The 24005-nt window shown below is 35.1% G+C and overlaps 1 pseudogene; it reads left to right on the top strand.

Moving 5' to 3' along the window:
* LOC124974252 (cyclin-dependent kinase 17-like) overlaps positions 1-24005 on the top strand; it is a 307761-nt pseudogene that overhangs the window by 205289 nt on the left and 78467 nt on the right.

The raw sequence follows: 24005 nt of genomic DNA, 5'->3' as shown, positions 1-24005 counted from the left end.
AGATAAGAGTTTCAGAAAAATTAGAGACAATGAACCAGAGGAAGAGAAAGACAAGAAGCATGTAGATGAATTAGGAGCTTATTCAAAATTACAGATAGTGTGGCCATCATATGGAAATAGATAGTAGAATACAGACCCTAGAGGTCATGCTGAGAGAAAGTAGACAGGACATGGTACCCAGTTGAACTTTGTGTCTGAGGGAGGAACTTAATGATTACTTCTGAGGTTCTCACAGTTGTTTATCTCCTTTCCATATATTATATCATGGGATTTTTTTTATTCACAAAAACTTCTGTTTTGATTAGATATTCTAAAGTGTATAATTACTTTATTCTGTATACACTCTGAACACATTGACAAAGTGTAACCAACTTGATTTTGGTACATGTCTGTGATTACCATAGTTTTGCACATCATTGCTTATAATATTTTAAAATATATTTTTCACTTTATTTTCTGGTCCAAAGTTTTCTTTGGCTTTCAATTTTTATAAAAGATTTGTACTTAGATAAATTCTGAATTATGTTTGTTCTGATTGGGAGGGAAATAATGATTTAATAGCATGTAATAACTTTTTCAGGGGGTATAAACCCAGGATCTACAGAATACTAAGTAGGTGCTCTACCAATGAACTCTGTCCCCAACCCTTACCATAGAGTTCTTAAAGCTGTTATTTAAAAAGACTTGTCTCTTGCCATCTATGTGAAACCCTCTTATGAATTCTTAGTAATTGGGGTTCTAGTAATTATTGTTGTATGTTCCTATTTATTTCCCATACTTTTTGATTTTGAAATGACTTATAAGTTTCAGATTAATCATCCCAGCTATATTTTGGTTTCTATCCATGCATTCCTTTTGTTATTATTTACATTACTAAGCAGATTTTTAAATATATATTCAAAAAATTATTCTTCAAAATGAAAAATCTTTACCTTGTGTTTATATTTGAAGGTGGAAAGTAGGCAAAAGAGTGGGTTAGGGGAAAAGGGATGGGAAAAGAAAATTATTTTTCACAACACTTAGAATTCAGATTCACATAGTTGCTGTATTCATTATGTATCTAAAATTAGATTTTTTTACTCAGTAAGGTCTATTCTTCAATTTAGAAATCTGAACCTTAGACTTCATGTATAAAGATCAAGGATGAAGTTAGGAATGGATGGAAAACAGTTGGGTGAAAACAAATATTCTTCACATGTATTGAGAGTTCAAGTTTCCATGCATAACTTACCCTTTGTCTTAGATGGGAATTAAGAAAATTAATCCTAGAATTAATTTTTTGCTGGAGGGAGTGACAGGGAATGCTGATGGGATCTACTGTAAATCCATGTTCATCTACCTCAAGTGCACCCACAGTTTTACACATAGCACTGTCTTACTCTAAGCAAGGAGCTGATTTCTTCTACATAATAGAAAAACCAAATGCTGTAAACCTGAAACTCCCCTATTTTCAGAATAACAATCATAAAAATCTGTCTGCACTTACCCTCTTCTTTTCAATCATGTTGCCATTTTTTCCCATCTCATCTGCTCAGGGTTATTGAAATATCTGTTATACCTATAAACTCTTTTGTATTCAGTCTCCTTTTCTTAACTTCATCCTTCCCATTGACTTTCTATTTAATTAAACTGTTTTAATTTTAGATTAGCAGAGAAATTACAAAGGTAATACAGTGATTTCACCAAATACCCAGTTATTCCTATTATTAGTAGAAGGTTACTTTAATACATTTTGTACAACTAAGGAACCAATATTGGTACATTACTATTTAGTAAACTCCACATTTTATTCAGCTGTCACTAACTTTTTACTACCAACCATTTTTGTCCCAGAATTCCATCAGGATACAATGTTAGATTTAGTAATCATGTCTCATATTAAAGATACTGGCTACTGGATTGGGAAGTATTATGTAATTCTTATATATGGCTTATAATAAATGAAGTATTCTCTTAACACAGTTAAATATTAAACTAATGGGAAACCTTATATGCCAATAGTGAGAATTCATCTGAGTTTTGTTGCATTTCCAATAATGGCATACCCAGTATGTGTTTTATGAGACTTTTAAGTGTAACATCAATAGAATGAGTCTATATATAAACATTTGTGTCATTATATTAAAATTAAATATTAGCACATTAGAAGTGCTTATTTCTTCCCACTGTGTGTATTTCTCATTCCTACACTGATAATTTTTGTAAGAAAAAAAATGATGAGTAAAATTGAGGTTTTCAGTCTCTTCTGTCCCAACATGTCAACAAGCAAAACACATTGTTGTCAAATAGAACAATTCAGTAATTCTCACAGGGAGGGAAATGGGTGTTTGAAGTAACCTCCTGCTGTCCACAATGCTTTTCAATACATACTCACCTTTAACATGGCACCTATAGAACCTCAGCATATTCTTCACTTGTTCTAAAGCTAAACTGGAAATGCATGTCCACCTTATTAATACAGTTTCATGACTGATGCATGAATTATGTTGCTAGAAACAAAGTTAGCTAGAACTCTCTTGTTACACTTGCTACTGCTTACAAAGTACACTGAATTATAGGAGGAACTATTACAAGTTGTAACTTATCTTGTGTATATATATATATATTTAGTGTTCATGTGCTTTTGCTGTAAGAGCTATCAGAATAGGAATTTGCATGGACTGTCAAAAGGTGAAGTATTTTATTAGAACAATGAACTATCAGAAAAATGATTGTCTTTTGTCTGGAAAGCAGAATTAAGGGAGTTTTTATATTATATTAAAATACAAAGTTCACTGTACCTTTTTTAGCTATTATTTCTGTTTTTATGCAAGTTTCAAAGGTTTAATTCAAAATAAGGTGCAACTCATTCTAGATTGTGAACTCATGAAACCGGGGATCATGTGTCTTCTTCACTGGATGCTTAGCAACTAACGTGCTTGGTAAATGTTGAGTAAATGAGTATTGTCTTCTGTTCTCTGAATAATTTCCACTGGAGAACATGTAAATAAGCTAGTGATTATATCTATTGTTAATCTTGTGTTCAGCAGATAAAATGCAATCACATTTTTCTAAATATTCCATTTAAAATTTTATTAATTATAGTAATTACTATTCAGGGTTTAAAATGTGGGGATACTGCAGTACGCTTTACTCTTTGAATTAAGATCTGATAGTTCACTAATGTAACTGCCTTTTGCTTGAATTCTCCACCTGCTTGCATTGGTGGAATTCAGTAGTGCTGTTTATATTAGAGACTGATTATTCAAATTTAACTTCATAATTGCAGTATAATAATTGTTTTTGTTTATATATGAATTTATTTTTTATGGGCACATAATTTTATAGATTTACTTGGTATTTTGACATTTTAATACATGTATAAATGTGTGCTAATTAGATGAGATCAACTGGCATATCTATCACCTTACATATTCACTATTTCTCTGTGTTGGGAACATTTAAAATCCCCTGTACTTGCTGAAATACACAGTTAATTATTGCCAACCAGTTACTTTAAAAAAAAAAAAGAGTTTCAGTATATTCTAATGTCATTAATTTTTATTCTCTGAGGAGTGGTTCTTAAGTCTTTCTTGTATCCTTTTCAAGTTATTCCTTACACTGTATAGTCACTTTTCATCTTTCAAAACATTAATTGGTAGTCAATCACTTATGTAACTTATTTTTTTTTCACTGGCATAATCTTTAAAGCAAACTGCATTGTTTTTGTCATGATCACCACTAGACCAAAGTGTACTTCATATTAAGGGCATCCTAGTATTTGCTTAAGATACACAAATGAGTAAGAAAATTTCCCTACAACTGAGAAGAAAAGGTTTCTAGGTCAGTCATGTCTTCTCCTGAACTTCTCTTTGTTATAGACAATGACTTTATATACATTTTTTTCATGGATACTCATTATTTTGTTCATATTGTCTTATGTTTGTTTTCAATGTAGTGTTATTTTCCCTCAGTAAAAGATGACCCAAAACTTAAAATTTAAGTAGAAAGTGCAGTAGTTCCATGTTTGTAAGTTTAAACATCTGAAGGCCACACATGTATAAGAAAATAATGACATTTTATCATATTTTCTTAACCTTGAAAGTTTAATATAAAGTGAAAAATTATTGGAATCAGGCTATCATGTACCAGAGTGTGGGCTGTTGGCCACATTTTCCATGCTGAAGTAAAATTCTTCATTTGTTTCTGGAATTTGTTGTATCTTGTAGTTTTGCTTCATTATTCTGTACAACTATTGGTAGTAGAAAGCAAGAACTTAGTAAATAATAAATTACATACAAGACAGTACCTGGGTAGGTAGTATATGATGGTTTTAAAACTTCATTTTTCTAATATAATATTTTTCATGTAAAGCATCATATACATAAAGCAAAAAGATAACAATAAAAGCAAATGGAAGCAGTTTTTCAGTCATGTAGTAGTGTAGTACCTATGACTAGAGTTTTAGTTTTTGAGATTTGAATTAAGCACTTCTTAGTTGGATCTGCAGTTTTCTACATCATTTTAACTTGGTGTATGTCATTGTAAGAAAAGGATAAAAACAATTCCTTTGGGGGACCTCTTCTACTTTTGGCCACTCAACTTTGGAAAGATTATTGTTTTGTCTAAAGTAGTAAGTGATACCAAGTCTAATCATCAAGTATCAGCTTTATTTCATTTGACAGCTCCAGAAAAATTGCAAATTTGATTCTCTAGGACTGGAGTACAAAGCAATATTTTATTAATTTAATATGATTTATATACCTATGAAAACTGAAGTTATGCATTATTTCCTTTCACTAGCATTTTATTTAAAGACATTAGCATCTTCTATGAAGGAAGTGAATCCTTTTTTATATTATTATTGTATCTTCTATTGCAAAGGGATTTTAGAAAACAATTTTCAGGAAATTCTTTTTCTTGGCTTCTGTTTACTATTTTTTTAATTTTGTTCTTTCAGTTCCTATTTTCCACCTGTCTATATTGCTTTTCCAATCTTTGATGTTAAGGTTGCTTACTTTGTTTCTTTTAATTTTCTTTTTAAATATATATTGGATATATTGTGTTTTTGTGACATATTTTGATATATTCCATCTACCTCATTTATTGACTCCATAAAAAATAAGTAGTGAGTTTAAGATTTAAAAGAAAGAGTTTAGGAACTCACTTTTAAACTTTTAAGGAAAGAGAAATGAGACTGACATTACTGGATTTGTGTTTGCATGTTTCCTGATCTACAGTAGAATTTAAATTTGTTTTCTTTTTAATTGTATTATAATTGGAGAACCTGAAACTCATAGTTTTAGCATCTTTTTGGTTTCAAGACTCCATAGAAATTTAAAGATTGGTCAGAAAATTGTGTTTTTTTTTTTTTTTTTTTTTTTTTTTTTTTTTTTTTTTTTGGTGGTAGTGGTGATTGAACCCAGGGCCTTGTGTTTGCAAGGCAAGCACTCTACCAACTGAGTTATATCCCCAGTCCTGCTATTTTGTGATTTCATTAAAAGAAAAATCAAATAGTAAATTTATAAGAGTCTTTATTATCTTAAAATAAAAGTGGTAGGTTAAAATTTGGGTTCTTGTGTTTGCAAGGCAAGCACTCTACCAACTGAGCCATATTCCCAGCCCTGCTCTTTTGTGATTTTTGTTAAAAGAAAAATGAAATAGTAATTTTTTAAGATTCTTTAGTATCTTAAAATCTGTGGTAGTTTAAAATTTGGGTTCTTAAAATAAAACAAGACATTCACTGCAGACCATTATCCAATCAATATGTAAGGTAGGTTGACTGTTTCAATTATGATTACTGATGTTTTTCACCCTTTCAATATTCCAACATCAAGTACATTTTGAAACTCAACAATTTGGCTGTAACCAACTGTTTCTATTCTTTTTTTTTATTGTAAACAAATGGGATACATGTTGTTTCTCTGTTTGTACATAGAGTAAAGGCATACCATTTGTGTAATCATAAATTTACATAGGGTGATGTTGGTTGATACATTCTGTTATTTTTCCCCTTCCCCCCACCACTCCCATCCCTCTTCTCCCTCTGTACAGTCCTTCCTTCCCCCATTCTTGCCCCCCCACCCTTCACTCTAACCCTAAAACTAACCCCTCCCATGCCCCATTATGTATCATCATCCACTTATCAGCGAGATCATTCTTCCTTTGGGTTTTTGAGATTGGCTTATCTCACTTAGCATGATATTCTCCAATTTCATCCATTTGCCTGCAAATGCCATATTTTTACCATTCTTTATGGCTGAGTAATATTCCATTGTATATATATGCCACAGTTTCTTTATCCATTTATCAACTGAAGGGCATCTAGGTTGGTTCCACAATCTGGCTATGGTGAATAGAGCAGCAATGAACATTGATGTGGCTGTATCTCTGTAGTATGCTGATTGTAAATCCTTTGGGTATAGGTCAAGTAGTGGGATAGCTGGGTCAAATGGTAGTTCCATTCAAAGTTTTCTAAGGAATCTCTATAATGCCTTCCAGAGTGGCTACACTAATTTGCAACCCCACCAGCAATGTATGAGTGTACCTTTTTCCCCACATCCTCGCCAACACCTGTTGTTGCTTGTATTCTTGATACTCGCCATTCTGATTGGGGTGAGATGGAATCTTAGGGTGGTTTTGATTTGCATTTCTCTTATTACAAGAGATGTTGACATTATTTCATATGTTTGTTGATTGTTTGTAGATCTTCTTCTGTGAAGTGTCTGTTCATTTCCTTAGAACATTTGTCGATTGGGTTATTTGTAGTCTTGGTGTTGAGTTTTTTGAGTTCTTTATAGATTCTTGTTATTAGTGCTGTATCTGAAGTATGATTGGCAAAGATTTTCTCCCACTCTGTAGGCTCTTTCTTTGCATTGCTGATAGTTTCCTTTGCTGAGAGAAAGCTTTTTAGTTTGAATCTATCCCAGTTGTTGATTCTTGTTTTATTTCTTGTGCTATGGCAGTCCTGTTGAGGAAGTCTGGTCCTAAGCTGACATGCTGAAGATCTAGAATTACTTTTTCTTCTATAAGATGCAGGGTCTCTGGTCAGATTCTGAAGTCCTTAATCCATTTTGAGTTTAGTTTCATGCACAGTGAGAGATATGGGTTTAGTTTCACTCTGTTGCATATGGATTTCCAATTTTCCCAGCACCATTTGTTGAAGAGGCTATCTTTTCTCCATTGCATATTTTTGGCCCCTTTGTCTAATATGAGAAAATTACATTTATTTGGGTTTGTGTCCATGTCCTCTATTCTGTACCATTGATCTACCTGTCTATTTTAGTACCAAAACCATGCCATCTTTGTTATTATTGCTTTGTAGTACAATTGAAGTTCTGGTATTGCAATGCCCCCTGCTTCATTTTTCCTGCGAAGGATTGCTTTAGCAATTCTGGGTTTCTTATTCTACCAGATGAATTTCATGATTGCTTGTTGTATTTCTGTAAGGTACATCATTGGGATTTTAATTGGAATTGCACTGAATCTGTATAGCACTTTTGGTAGTATGGCCATTTTGACAATATTAATTCTGCCTATCCAGGAACTTTGGAGATCTTTCCATCTTCTAAGGTGTTCTTTAATTTCTTTCTTTAGTGTTCTGTAGTTCTCATTGAAGAGGTCTTTCACCTCTTTTGTGAGATTGATTCCCAAGTATTTTATTTTTTTCGAGGATATTGTGAATGGGGTAGTTTTCCTAACTTCTCTTTCTGAAGATTCATCACTTATGTATAAAAATGCATTAGATTTATGAGCATTGATCTTATATCCCACTACTTTACTAAATTCACTTATGAGTTCTAAGAGTTTTCTGGTGGAATTTCCTGTTTCCTCTAAGTATATAATCATATCGTCAGCAAATAGGGATAGTTTGAGTTCTTCTTTTCCTATTCATATCCCTTTAATTTCTTTGGTCTGTCTAATTGCTCTGGCAAGAGATTCAAGGACGATATTGAATAGGAGTGGTGAAAGAGGGCATCCCTGCCTTGTTCTAGATTTTTGGGGAATGCTTTCAGTTTTTCACCATTAAGAATGATATTAGCCATGGGCTTAGCATCGATGGCCTTTACAATGTTAAGGAACGTTCCCACTATCCCTATTTTTTCTAGTGTTTTGAGCATGAAGGGGTGCTGTATTTTATCAAATGCTTTTTCTGCATCTATTGAAATAATCATGTGATTCTTGACCTTAAGTCTGTTGATATGGTGAATTACATTTATTGATTTCCTGATGTTGAACCAACCTTTCAGCCCTGGGATGAAACCCACCTGATCATGGTGCACTATCTTTTTAATATGTTTTTGTATGCAATTTGCTAAAATTTTGTTGAGAATTTTTGTGTCGATGTTCATTAAGGATATTGGTCTGAAATTTTCTTTCCTCGATGTGTCTCTGTCTGGTTTAGGTATCAGGGTGATATTGGCTTCATAGAATGAGTTTGGGAGGGTTCCCTCCTCTTCTATTTTATGGAATACTTTGAAAAGCATTGGAATGAGCTCTTCTTTAAAGGTTTTGTGAACTCGGCTGAGAAACCATCAGGTCCTGGACTTTACTTTGTTGGGAGGCTTTTGATGACTTCTTCTATTTCATTACTTGAAATTGGTCTATTTAAATTGTGTATGTCCTCCTCGTTTAGTTTATGCAATTCATATATCTCTAGAAACTTGTTGATATCTTCGAAATTTTCTATTTTGTTGGAGTATAGATTTTCAAAATAGCTTCTAATTATGTTTTGTATTTCAATCGTGTCTGTTGTGATATTTCCTTGTTCATTCCGAATTTTGGTGATGTGGGTTTTCTCTTGTCTTCCCTTTGTTAGTGTGGCTGAAAGTTTATCAATTTCATTTGTTTTTTTGAAGAACCAAATATTTATTTTGTCAAGTTCTTTGCATTGTTTCTTTTGTTTCAATTTCATTGATTTCAGCTCTCAGTTTAACTATTTCCTGTCTTGTACTACTTTTGGTGTTGGTCGGTTCTGCTTTTTCTGGGGCTTTGAGCTGTAGTGTTAGGTCATTTATTTGTTGATTTTTCTTCTTTTATTGAATGCACTCCATGAAATAAATTTTCCTCTAAGTACTGCTTTCATAGTGTCCCAGAGATTTTGATATGATGTTTCTTTGTTCTCATTTACCTCTAAGAATTTTTTAATTTCCTTCCTAATATCTTCTGTTATACATTCATCATATAATAGCATACTGTTTAATCTCCAGGTGTTGGAGTAATTTCTGGTTTTTACTCTTTCATTTATTTCTAATTTCAATCCATTATTATCTGAAAAAATACAAGGTAGTATCTCTATCTTCTTGTATTTGCTAACATTAGCTTTGTGGCATAATATATGGTCTATTTTAGGGAAGGATCCATGTGCTGCTGAGAAGAAAGTGTATTCACTCTTCGTTGGATGGTATATTCTATAAATGTCTGTTAAGTCTAAATTATTGATGGTGTTATTCAGATCTATGGTTTCTTTGTTCAATTTTTGTTTGGAAGATCTGTCCAGTGGTGAGAGAGGCATGTTAAAAACACCTAGTATTATTGTATTGTGATCTATTTGGTTTCTGAGATTGAGAAGGATTTGTTTGACATACATGGGTGAGCCACTGTTTGGGGCATAGATATTTATGATTGTTATGTCTTGCTGATTTATGATTCCCTTAAGCAGTATGAAATGTCCTTCTTTATCCATTCTGACTAACTTTGGCTTGAAGTCCACTTTATCTGAAATGAGGATGGATACCCCAGCTTTTTTGCTGGATCCATGTCCATGGTAAGTTTTTCCCCATCCTTTCAAATTTAGTCTTTGGGAATCTCTTTCTAAGAGATGAGTCTCTTGCAGGCAACATATTGTTGGATCTTTCTTTTTTATCCAATCTCCCAGTCTATGTCTTTTGATTGATGAATTCAGGCCATTAATTTTCAGGGTTATTATTGAGATATGATTTGTATTCCCGGTCATTTGACTCATTTTATACATTTATTTGTTTATTTTTGACACGACTTGGTTCCTCTTTATTTGAGAGTTCCTTTAAGATAACTCCTCCCTTTGCTGATTTGCTTCTTTGTTTTTCATCTCTTCTTCATGGAATATTTTGCTGAGAATGTTCTGTAATGCTGGCTTTCTTTTTGTATATTCTTTTAGCTGTTGTTTATCATGGAAGGATTTTATTTTGTCATCAAATCTGAAGGTAAGTTTTGCTGGGTATAAGATTCTTGGTTGGCATCCATTTTCTTTTAGGGCTTGAAAAATGTTATTCCAGGCCCTTCTAGCTTTTAAGGTCTGGATTGAAAAATCTGCTGATATCCAAATTGGTTTCCCCCTGAAGGTAATTTGGTTCTTTTCTCTCACAGCCTTTAAGATTCTGTCTTTACTTTGTATGTTAGGTATTTTCAGTATAATGTGCCTTGGTGTGGGTCTGTTGTAATTTTGTGTATTTGGAGTCCTAAAAGGCTCTTGGACTTGATTTTCCATTTCATTCTTCCAATTTGGGAAATTTTCTGAAATTATCTCATTGAATAGGTAGTGCATTCCTTTGGTTTGTTTCTCTAATCCTTCCTCAATCCCAATAATTCTCAAATTTGACCTTTTCATGATATCCCATAGTTCTTGGAGATTCTGTTCATGATTTCTTACCATCTTCTCTGTTTGTTCGACTTTGTTTTCATGGTTAAATATTTTGTCTTCAATATCTGAAGTTCTGTCTTCCAGGTGTTCTATCCTATTGGTTGTGCTTTCTATGGAGTTCTTAATTTGGTTTATTGTTTCCTTCATTTCAAGGATTTCTGTTTGGTGTTTTTCAATGTATCTAACTCTTTATTGAAATGGTCTTTTGCTTCCTGTATTTGCTCTTTTAACTGTCGATTGGTGCAATCATTCAATGCCTGCATTTGCTCTTTCATTTCATCTTTTGCTTCCCTTATCATGTTAGTTATGTACATTCTGAACTCCCTTTCTGATGTTTCTTCTGCCATGCTGTCATTGGATTTTATTGATATAACATCCAGATTTGTTTGGCGCATTTTCTTCCCTTGTTTTCTCATGTTGTTCAGGTATCAGTGGACTGCAGAGATGTTGCAGATTTCCTCTATTGACTTATAATGTCCCTGAGGATTGCTAGTGTATCCCCTCTTATCCTTCAGTAGCCTGAAGTCTTAGAGGAAGTTGATAATGCGGTGCTCCCCAAGGAAGCTGCCTCTCTAGGGGTGGTGGTCTTCAGGTGGGGTATATTCCCTGCTAGTGGGCAGAGGTGCTTCTAATTGTTGACCAATGGTCATCCAAAGGGGAACTAGGCTGTGAGCTGAGGCAAGGCCTGTTTGTGCCTGTGTCTCTGGTTTTACTGTCCTTGTGGGAAAACCTCACCCGGCGGGGAAGACTCACCCGATGGGGAGGTCTCGCTGGTCAGTTCCCCTCCTAGAGGTTCCCCTCAGTCCACAACTACCACCTGGGCAGGGCAGCCTTCCCAGGCAACGTTCCCAGGGGCCTGGACCTACCTCCTGGGTCTGGGAGCCCTGCCCTACGCAGACGAGTCTCCTTAGTTAGCCCGTCCTCAGAGAAGCTGCCTGCAGTCCTGGAGACTTCGCTCTGCCCCTCAGCTTGTCTCTGTGTAGCTCTTTCAACAAAAGGTGCCTAGGTCCCCGGACCAGACTGTGCTTTGCACCTAATAGCCTGGCTATGCAACCCGTCCTCTGAGCAATCACTTGGAGCCTTGTACATATGCTCCAAGCCCCAGTGACCTGCCACTTGTCTCTTCCTCCAGGCAGCCACCCAGTGTTCTGTGTGGGTGCTTGGAGACCAAACAACTCACTGCGCACCTCCACCTCCTCAGGACAGCCCCCCCATTGTTCAGGCGGTTGCTGAGTCCAAATAGCTCACCACCCAGCTCTTCCTCTGGCAGCCACCGAAGCCCCGGAAGATTGCTCTGAAACCAAGTGCTGTGCTGTGGGGTCTCCTCTGCAAAGTTCCCAGCTGTCCGTGTTTTCCGCTCCAGCAGGGGGAGGGGTGTCTCACCGAGCCACTCTACTTCACAAAGTTCCCTGCGTTCTGGTGCTACCACCCCTTCTAGGATCCTCCCCAATGGGAGAAACTCACCCAACTGCTTTGACTTGGTCCCAAGTCACTCACTATCTACTCTTTTGAATCTTGAGTCCTGGAGCAACCTGAAATGCAGCTGCCCTCTAGTCCGCCATCTTGAAACTCCTGTTTCTATTCTTAAACACTGTAGAATTGGAGAGTTTTTGATGTTGAGGAAGACATAAAATTTTAAGAATAAATACTCAACTTATCATAGTTTTGTTTGCAGTCAGAAATTGGGCTTGGGAAAATGGAAACCTACATCAAATTAGAAAAACTTGGAAAGGTAAGTAAATTCTTATTTTAAAAATGTAAGACTTTCTTGTTCATCATCTAAGTGTATGGTTTTCCAACCTGGAAAATTGTGAACATGATTGTCTAAAGAATTATATCTTGCTCTGAAAAGGTAACAAAATTAGGAGGAATGAAGCTTTCAATTCTTGAAAGTATCCTATCAGTTTGAGAGGATATATGTATTTTTAATAGACTTAAAATCTTTTATTGAAACAGAAAATATTTTGCTTTCTTGGTAACACAATAGGATTCTGTTTGTATAGCCCCCTAGCAGTCTCCTGTCTGTGCTGTCATGGAAAATTGCATGAGTTAAAATTTCTTAAAAATAACTTTAGAAATAAAAATATTTCATTGAAGGGTAAGAAATTCTTAAAATATGCTTTTTTCTTTAACTTGTCACTATCTGTAATGCTATTAACTTAGAAACATTCTATCTTCCACAGTAATAAAGTGCAAGAAAATAATAAGTAAAAAGTAGTAAATAAACAGTAAGTAATAAAAAATGTAGAAGTAATAGAAAATAAACAGCAGGAAGGAAATTAATAGACTTAGCTGACAGGGAATCTTCTTTTATAAATAACTAATGTGCAAAGATTTTGAAAAGTTTGGAAACCTGGGTAAAACCTTTTTGATTTAACAGTATAATGATTCTTTCATTTTAATGTGCTCAGTGTCAGTCTTCATATACCATTACAGGGAATGCACCTTTGATTTTAATACTATTGATCTAAATCTTAATTTGAAATAAAGCACCAAAAGTAAATTAAATTCTTGTTTTATTCTTTTGAGACCCTTTCAGTCTTACAAAAACCTGAAAGTTGTGCGTATGTAACTGAAAGTCATCTTTGCTATAAGAAAGTCTAATACTGGACATTGTGGAGTTTCATTGCAAGATGGAATTCAGCATGTTTACAAATTAGAAATTCAGTTATTGTTCTTCATTGTTACCCTCTTATGGTACTCTTGACTTTTACTTCCAAAATATGTTTTATAGGGCACATATGCAGCACTTTAAAAAGGAAGAAGTAAACTGACAGAGAATTTGGTGGCATTAAAAGAGCTCTGTTTGGAAAATGAAGAATGCACACACAGTACAGCAATAAGAGAAGGTATATTTATTTAGACTATTTTAAACCAAAGTTTTATAAGAGTAATTTTAATAAATAAAAGCAGATAGAAATAATAGGTGACCAGAAGATATAATTCTTCAAAAATTATTTCTAAAAGTAACATATTCAGTGGAAAGAAATTAATTTTCTTAATGTATAGTTAAATACTATGAAATCATTAAAAGTACTGACATAGATAAATATCTGATAGAGAAATTTTATATACTGGAACATGGAACACATGGTAACTGTAAATTAGCTGCATATATTAAATATAAGAAATAAATGAACTGTGTATAAACATGTCATTGTACCATTTTATTTAAAAAGTGAATTATTCAAAATTGGTTTGAAACAGGCATGATGGTAAATGCCTTTAATCCCAGTGGCTCAGGATGCTGAGGCAGGATGGCAGGCTTGAAGCCAGCCTCAGCAACTTAGCTAGACCCTGCCTCAAAATAAAAATTAAAGAAAAAGCAGAGGGGCTGGAGATGTGATTCAGGTTCAATCCCTTGTACAAAAATAAATAAATAAATAAATAAATAAATAATGTTTGAGGCAACTAATTAACAACATGATTAGCAATATCCAAAAGCATATTTGTACTATAATTAATATTATAATTAATATTAGAGGCTCAAAAAGTTAACATTCAAGGAAAAACAGCAGAAAATGGAGAGTTATAATATTAGAGATGACTTCAGGTACTATAATATCAAACTCAAACTCATAAAAAAAGAAAAAGTTGATACATTTAGTTTTTCTACTACTAATCCCCTTGGAAAATTGCTGTTTTTAACTTAAGAGAATTTTACATGCAGTTGGTTTATATGTTAAACTTACTTGGTGTTTTTGTAAAATCTTATCTTCCACAGACTAAACAATTGGCTTTCATCTCTGTTTTACAGTTTCACTCTTAAAACAATAAAGCATGCAAACATAGTAACCTTACAAGATGTTGTTCACACAGAAAAATCTTTGACCCTGGTCCTTGAGTATCTGGTAAGCTTTTAATAAAAACTCAGTATTTTAGTTTGCTTTAGTAATAGAAATGTAGACTTTTTAAACAGCCTCAAAGTCAATTTTGTTTATTTATTGCTATTTAAATAGATTAGGTGGTGCATTCTGTATCTCTTCCTGAAAATCTATTTTCTTTAAAAAAATAAACACTATTAAGTGAATTAATCATTCATTCTGAAAACTATGTTACCATGTAGTAAAATGTTATGATTTTTTCAGGATAAAGACCTAAAATAGTTTTTCAAGATGGTGGACTAGAGGGTGGCTGAATTTCATGTTGCTCCAGAATGAAGAATTCAAAAGAGGAGATAGGGAGAGACTTGGGACCAACTCAAAGTGGCCGGGTGAGTCTCTCCCCTTGGGGAGGCATCCCGGAAGGGGTGGTAGCCCCGGAATGCAGGGAACTTTGTGAATTAGAGTTACTTGGTGAGATGCCCGTCCCCCCGCTGGAGCGGTAAACATGGACCACTGGGATCATCGTAGAGGAGGCAGCTCAGCACAGCGCTTGGACTCAGAGCAACCACTGGGGCTCCGTGCGACTGCCTGAGGAGGAGCTGTGTGGCGAGCTGTTTGGACTCAGAACAATTGCTTCTGAACACCAGGAGGTTGCCCGGAGGAAGAGGAGAAGCACGGCGGGTCGCTTGGTCTAGGAGTGACTGCATCAGAGCCACAGGCGGTTGCCAGAGGAGGAGGCAAGTGGTGAGTTGTTTGGACTCAAAGCGACCGCTCCTGAACACCGGTGGCCTGCCTGGAGGAGGAGCGTGGTGGGTCGCTTGGTCTCTGAGCCAATGCTCCTGAAAACCCGATGGGGGTACCTCCCGAGGAGGAGGAGGAACAGGGTGGGTCACTTGGACTCGGAGTGACTGCCTAGGGCTACGGGTGGTTGGCGGGAGGAGGAGATGCAAAGTGAGTTGCTTGGACTCCTAGTGACTGTGTTGGAAACTGGGAGGCTGTCCAGAGGAAGAGGTGTGTGGTGGGTCTCTGGGTCTGGGAGCTGTTGTACAGGGCTCCCGGTGGCGGCTCAGAGGAGGGGCTGCATAGCCGGGCGATTAGGTGCAGAGTAGGGTCCCAGGACCCGCTTCGTGGTGGAAGAGCCGCACAGAGACATGTCTAGGGGTGGAGTGAAGTTTCCAGGACTACAGGCAGATTATCTGAGGAGAGGCAGGCTAAGGAGACTCCTCTGTGAAGGGTGAGGCTCCCAGGCCCAGGAGGTAGGTCCGGGCCCCTGGGAAGTTTGCAGAGGAAGACAGCCCAGCCCAGGTGGTAGATGTAGATTGAGGGGAACCTCTAGGAGGGGAACTGACCAGCGAGACCTCCCCATCAGGTGAGTCTTCCCTGCTAGGTGAGGTTTTCCCACAAGGATGGTAAAACCAGAGACACAGGCAAAAACAGGCCTTGCCTCAGCCTGCAGCCTAGTTCCCCTTTGGATGACCATTGGTCAACAAGTGGAGGTACCTCTGCCCACTATTAGGGGAATATACACCACCTGAGGGTCACCAATCCTAGAGAGTCAGCTTCCTTGTGGAGCACCGCATTATCAACTTCCTCCAAGACTGCAGGCTACTGAAGAATAAGAGGGGATATACTAGCAATCTTCAGGGACATTATAAGTCAATAGAGAAAATCTGCAATATTTTAATGACCCACTGATTCATGAACAATATGAGAAAACAAGGGAAGAAAATGTCCCCAAACAAATCTGGATGTTACATCACTAAAATCCAACGATAGCATGGCAGAAGAGATGACAGAAATGGAGTTCAGAATGTACATAATTAAAATGATCACGGAAGCAAACGAAGAGATGAAAGAGCAAATGCAGGCATCAAATGAACGCACCAATCGACAGTTAAAAGAGCAAATACAGGAAGCAAAAGATCACTTTAATAAAGAGTTAGAGATATTGAAAAAAAAACAGAAATCCTTGCAATGAAGGAAACAATAAGCCAAATTAAGAACTCCATAGAAAGCACAACCAATAGGATAGAACACCTGGAAGACAGAACTTCAGATATTGAAGACAAAATATTTAACCATGAAAACAAAGTTGAACAAACAGAGAAGGTGGTAAGAAATCATGAACAGAATCTCCAAGAACTATGGGATATCATAAAAAGGCCAAATTGAGAATTATTGGGATTGAGGAAGGCTTAGAGAAACAAACCAAAGGAATGCACTACCTATTCAATGAGATAATTTCAGAAAATTTCCCAAATTGGAAGAATGAAATGGAAAATCAAGTCCAAGAGCCTTTTAGGACTCCAAATACACAAAATTACAACAGACCCACACCAAGGCACATTATAATGAAAATACCTAACATACAAAGTAAAGACAGAATCTTAAAGGCTGTGAGAGAAAAGAACCAAATTACCTTCAGGGGGAAACCAATTTGGATATCAGCAGATTTTTCAATCCAGACCTTAAAAGCTAGAAGGGCCTGGAATAACATTTTTCAAGCCCTAAAAGAAAATGGATGCCAACCAAGAATCTTATACCCAGCAAAACTTACCTTCAGATTTGATGACAAAATAAAATCCTTCCATGATAAACAACAGCTAAAAGAATATACAAAAAGAAAGCCAGCATTACAGAACATTCTCAGCAAAATATTCCATGAAGAAGAGATGAAAAACAAAGAAGCAAATCAGCAAAGGGAGGAGTTATCTTAAAGGAACTCTCAAATAAAGAGGAACCAAGTCGTGTCAAAAATAAACAAATAAATGTATAAAATGAGTCAAATGACCGGGAATACAAATCATATCTCAATAATAACCCTGAATATTAATGGCCTGAATTCATCAATCAAAAGACATAGACTGGGAGATTGGATAAAAAAAAAAGATCCAACAATATGTTGCCTGCAAGAGACCCATCTCTTAGAAAGAGATACCCAAAGACTAAATTTGAAAGGATGGGAAAAAACTTACCATGGACATGGATCCAGCAAAAAAGCTGGGGTATCCATCCTCATTTCAGATAAAGTGGACTTCAAGCCAAAGTTAGTCAGAATGGATAAAGAAGGACATTTCATACTGCTTAAGGGAAGCATAAATCAGCAAGACATAACAATCATAAACATCTATGTCCCAAACAGTGGCTCACCCATGTATTTCAAACAAATCCTTCTCAATTTTAGAAACCAAATAGACCATAACACTGTAATACTAGGTGATTTTAACACGCCTCTCTCACCACTGGACAGGTCCTTCCAAACAAAAATTGAACAAAGAAAACACAGATCTCAATAACACAATCAATAATTTAGACTTAACAGACATTTATAGAATATACCATCCAACCAAGAGCGAATACACTTTCTTCTCAGCAGCACATGGATCCTTCTCTAAAATAGACCATATATTATGCCACAAAGCTAATGTTAGCAAATACAAGAAGATAGAGAAACTACCTTCTATTCTATCAGATCATAATGGATTGAAGTTAGAAATAAATGAAAGAGTAAGAAACAGAAACTGCTCCAACACCTGGAGATTAAACAATATGCTATTATATGATGAATGGTTAACAGAAGATATTAGGAAGGAAATTAAAAAAATTCTTAGAGGTAAATGAGAACAAAGAAACATCATATCAAAATCTATGGGACACTATGAAAGCAGTACTTACAGGAAAATTTATTTCATGGAGTGCATTTAATAAAAGAAGTAAAACTCAACAAATAAACGACCTAACACTACACCTCAAAGACCAATGAAAAGAAGAGCAGACCAACAGCAAATGTAGTAGAAGACAGGAAATAGTTAAACTCATACCCGAAATCAACGAAATTGAAATAAAAGAAACAGTACAAAAAATTATCAAATAAATAGTTGGTTCTTCAAAAAAATAAACAAAATTGATAAACCTTTAGCCACACTAACAAAGAGAAGACGAGAGAAAACCCAAATCACTAAAATTCAGAATGAACAAGGAAATATCACAACAGACATGACTGAAATACAAAACATAATTAGAAGCTATTTTGAAAATCTATACTCCAACAAAATAGAAAGTTTTGAAGACATCAACAGGTTTATAGAAACATATGAATTGCATAAACTGAAGGAGAAGGACTTACACAATTTAAATAAATCTAATTCAAGCAATGAAATAGAAGAGGTCATCAAAAGCCTACCAACAAAGAAAAGTCCAGGACCAGCTGGCTTCTCAGCCGAGTTCTACAAAACCTTTAAAGAAGAGCTCATTCCAATACTTCTCAAAGTATTCCGTAAAATAGAAGAGGAGGGAAACCTCCCAAACTCATTCTATGAAGCCAATATTACCCTGATACCTAATCCAGACAGAGACACATTGAGGAAAGAAAATTTCAGACCAATATCCTTAATGAACATCGACACAAAAATTCTCAACAAAATTTTAGCAAATCGCATACAAAAAATATTAAAAGATAGTGCACCATGATCAAGTGGGTTTCATCCCATGGATGCAAGGTTGGTTCAACATCAGGAAATCAATAAATGTAATTCAGCATATCAATAGACTTAAAGTCAAGAATCACACGATTATTTCAATAGATGCAGGAAAAGCATTTAATAAAATACAGCATCCCTTCATGCTCAAAACACTAGAAAAAATAGGGATAGTAGGAACATTCCTTCACATTGTAAAGGCCATGTATGCTAAGCTCATGGCTAATATCATTCTAAATGGTGAAAAACTGAAAGCATTCACCCTAAAAACTGGAACAAAGCAGGGATGCCCTCTTTCACTACTTCTGTTCAATATCGTCCTTGAAACTCTAGCCCGAGTAATTAGACAGACCAAAAAATTAAAGAGATACGAATAGGAAAAGAAGAACTCAAACTATCCCTATTTGCTGATGATATGATTATATACTTAGAGGAGCCAGGAAATTCCACCAGAAAACTTTTTGATCTCATGAGTGAATTCAGTAAAGTAGCGGGATATAAGATCAATGCACATAAATCTAAGGCATTTTTATACATAAGTGATGAATCTTCAGAAGGAGAAATTAGGAAAACTACCCCATTCACAATAGCCTCGAAAAAAATAAAATACTTGGGAATCAATCTCACAAAAGAGGTGAAAGACCTCTACAATGAGAACTACAGAACACTAAAGAACAAAGCTAAAGAAAACCTCAGAAGATGGAAAGATCTCCCATGTTCTTGGATAGGAAGAATTAATATTGTCAAAATGGCCATACTACCAAAAGTGCTATACAGATTCAATGCATTTCCAATTAAAATGCCAATGATGTACCTTACAGATATAGAGCAAGCAATTATGAAATTCATCTGGAAGAATAAAAAACCCAGAATAGCTAAAGCAATCCTTGCAGAAAGAGTGATGATGCAGGGGGTATCGCAATACCAGATCTTCAACTCTACTACAAAGCAATAGTAAAAAATACGGCATGGTATTGGTACCAAAATAGAAAGGTGGATCAATGGTACAGAATAGAGGACACGGACACAAACCCAAATAAGTACAATTTTCTCATACTAGACAAAGGGGCCAAAAATATGCAATGGAGAAAAGATAGCCTCTTCAACAAATGGTGCTGGGAGAATTGGAAATCCATATGCAACAGAATGAAACTAAACCCATATCTCTCACCATGCATGAAACTAAACTCAAAATGGATTAAGGACCTCAGAAACAGACCAGAGACCTTGCATCTTATAGAAGAAAAAGTAGGTCCAGAGCTTCAACATGTCGGCTTAGGACCAGACTTCCTCAACAGGACTCCCATAGCACAAGAAATAAAAGCAAGATTCAACAACTGGGATAGATTCAAACTAAAAAGCTTTCTCTCAGCAAAGGAAACTATCAGCAATGCAAAGAAAGAGCCTACAGAGTGGGAGAAAATCTTTGCCAATCATACTTCAGATAGAGCACTAATCTCTAGAATCTATAAAGAACTCATAAAACTCTACACCAAGAATGCAAATAATCCAATCGACAAATGGGCTAAGGAAATAAACAGACACTTCACAGAAGAAGATGTACAAGCAATCATCAAACATATGGAAAATGTTTAACATCTCTAATAATAAGAGAAATGCAAATAAAAACCACGCTAATATTCCATCTCACCCCAATTAGAATGGCGATTATCTAGAATACAAGCAACAACAGGTGTTGCCGAGGATGTGCGGAGAAAGGTACACTCATACATTGCTGGTGGGTCTGCAAACTAGTGCAGCCACTCTGGAAAGCAGTGTGGAGACTCCTTAGAAAACTTGGAATGGAAACACCATTTGACCCAGCTATCCCACTCCTTGGCCTATACCCAAAGGACTTAAAATCAGCATATTACAGAGATACAGCCACATCAATGTTCATAGCTGCTCAGTTCACAATAGCCAGATTGTGGAACCAACCTAGATGTCCTTCAATTGATGAATGGATAAAGAAACTGTGGTATATATAAACAATGAAATATTGCTCAGCCATAAAGAATGATAAAATTATGGCATTTGAAGGCAAACGGATGAAATTGGAGAATATCATGCTATGTGAGATAAGCCAATCTGAAAAAAACAAAGGACGAATGATATCACTAATAAGTGGATGATGACACATAATGGAGTGTTGGAGGGGTTAGTGTTAGGGTTAGAGTTAGGGTTAGGGAGGGGGGCAAGAATGGAGGAAGGAAGGACTGCATAGAGGGAAAAGAGGGGTGGGAGGGATGGGGGAAGGGAAAAATAACTAAATGAATCAAACAGCATTACTCTATGTAAATTTATGATTACACAAATGGTATGCCTTTACGCCATGTACAAACAGAGAAACAACATGTATCCCATTTTTTTACAATAAAAAAAGGACATCTAATTTTGTCTTACTTTCAAGTCCCTAAAATCAGATTACCTAAAATGATATAAGTAAAGAACTACCAATTAAATTATTAAGCACATAATAAATGTAGTCATGGTGGCAAGCATATAAGTGATCCAATTTCAGAGGTGGTTTTTAAATTCCTGGGTCTTGGGACTTATTTTAAGTTCTCAAAATTGATTAAATACCCCAAATATTTTTTCTGATATTTATTAGAGCTGATGTTTGCCATAAAATGAAAAAAAACTAAAACATTTAATTATGCATTAAAACACCTCTCATGGTACACAAATAACATTTTTATAAAAAAAGAAATTTCCAAAAAAATTAGTTAAGAATGGACTTTATAACATTTCAGTAAATGTGTTTGGAGTTTATTTTGATAGAAAATAGCTGTATTCTATATTTGCTTTTGCTTTCTATCTGTTGTGATATGATGCTTTACTCCATATCACAATATATCATAATATACATAGCTATATAAAGAAAATAAAATCTCACAGATATGAAGTTTGAAAAGAGGATAAACTTTTAAAAAGTATTTTCTAATTGTGGATAGTGTTCTTTGATATATTTGAATTAGTGTAAGTTTTTTCTCAAAGGTTATATGGTAACTGAAACTCTATTAATGAACTATTCATACTTATATTAAAATTCAGTAGTCTATCTTGCACTTTAAATGAACCTTTTACCAACATAATTCTATAATATGAGGTGGTGATAGCTGGAAAAATATTTGTTCTTGAGTTATAGATTAAAATTTTTATATAATTTCTTCAAAATAAGAAAAGAAAAACCTCTATTTGTTAATATCACCACTGATCCCATTAGAAAATTTTCTAAGTAGTGGGAAAATATTAAGCTTAAAGTAGCAGATCTAAATTTTCAAAATCTAATTTGTAATTGAAAACCTGAATTTTACTATTGGCAAGGAATACCTACAGTTGATTTTCTTGAAGTGACAAGCATAGTTCATACATTTTCAAGAAAAATCTGCCAAATATTTAATTCTGAATAGCCACAGTTTGTCTGTTGGTCATTTTTTCTAGTAAAAATAATGTTCCTTGAAAAGAAAAAAAAAAAAAAAAACAAGGGGGTTAGTTCAGCTTGGAGGCAATCACCCAAAAATTTTTCCTTGAGATAACTATAGTATTTCTGGTGCATTCCATGTGTTTTTTATATAATTCATATTTCATTATACATACACAACACAAAAATACTAGTCATTTACTCAAGAAGGAAATTTAATAAAATTAATGCATTTTACTGCTTTGCAAAATATTTTAAGTGTAACTGAGACTTTTTTTCTCAGTGGTGAAGAATTCCATGATATACTTTGGTGACACTGCTTGAATATATACCAGGAAACAGCAGTTTTATCCTTATTTCTTCTGGATCAACAGTGCAAATATTAACAAAGGGAAAAAAGCAAAAAAACATTTAGTGCACTTCTGCCAATATATTTTATACCTCTGGACAACCCCTGAAAGGGTATCAGAAACCAGGGGTCCTTAGGCCACACCTGGGAACCCACACCTTTAAGTATTTGTTGCTAACAACTAACGTGAACCACCCACAAAATTGTGTCAAATATTGTTCACTGGACTCAGAGAAAATTTCCAAACTCACATGAAAGTGAAAACACATTGTGACAATGGTTGTTCTTTTATACCTAATCACCTGGAAGTATTGATAAATATTTAATCATTCCATACCAAAATCTGCTAGCTTTAATACCCCTTTTTAATTAATGAGAAGGTTCTGTGGTTTCAAGTCTCAATGCAACACCATTCTTCTGTAGTAATAAGTTAACCCACATAGAATTTGGTAGAGAGACAGCTACAAAAGCAAATAAGTAAAAATTACTCTTACAGATATCAAGATATAATTTGCTATTAGTAGAAAAGCAACTGTTCAAGAATAGTAAAAGAAAAAAAAACAAAAAAATATCATTTTAAGGACAATGCCTTTTCCATTTTGGGTTGTTTTCTCAATTTTAGTTCATTGTTCAATCTGAGGCATCTATCAATTTTGTCAAGAGTCTATGAAAATAAATATTATAAATATAACAAAATTTTGTTTTTATAGTGATAGTTCATTTATTAGAGAAAGCAGCCTAAACAGATGTATCCTCTATACTACTAAAGCTTGCAGCTTGATTATAAAATTCCAGTATGTCAAACACAGGCACTTCCTTCCTTAAAAAAATAAAACTTCTGATCTAGGTCAGTACCTTGGTGGCTTTGTGAAGTCTCAGGTATCATAGAGAATGGGGCTGCATACCCTGGCAAATTACCAGTTATAAAAATAACTCAATCAGCTTTTAACACCTACTTCCTGGATATTTTACTTTTAGCAACTCCTACTCAGTTTTAAAATCAGCTGTAATTCAAAGAGGGGTAATGCACTCTAATGCTCTGAAAAAAGCAATTCCTATAAGGCTAATGTTAGAGGATTTTTTGGGGATTGTGGTGAAAAAAAGAGATGTGGAACACATCTTGAATTTCTGGAATTACCAAAAAGAACTTTAAGTACTGAAGATTCAAGAGGTAACTTTGGTTCACTTGTAGATAAAATTACCAAGAATAAGCCAAGGCAGCAGATGATTAATGGCAGGAATGCCTTTGGTGGTTTTTTGGAGGGGGTGTAGTAGGGATTGAACTCAGGAGCAAATTACATAGGAGCAATGCCACCAACTATTTTGCATT

Source organism: Sciurus carolinensis, unplaced genomic scaffold (assembly GCF_902686445.1).
Source record: "Sciurus carolinensis unplaced genomic scaffold, mSciCar1.2, whole genome shotgun sequence".
Lineage (NCBI taxonomy): Eukaryota > Metazoa > Chordata > Mammalia > Rodentia > Sciuridae > Sciurus > Sciurus carolinensis.
The sequence above is the reverse complement of the archived record's forward strand: the minus strand, read 5'-3'. Positions and strand labels throughout refer to the sequence as shown.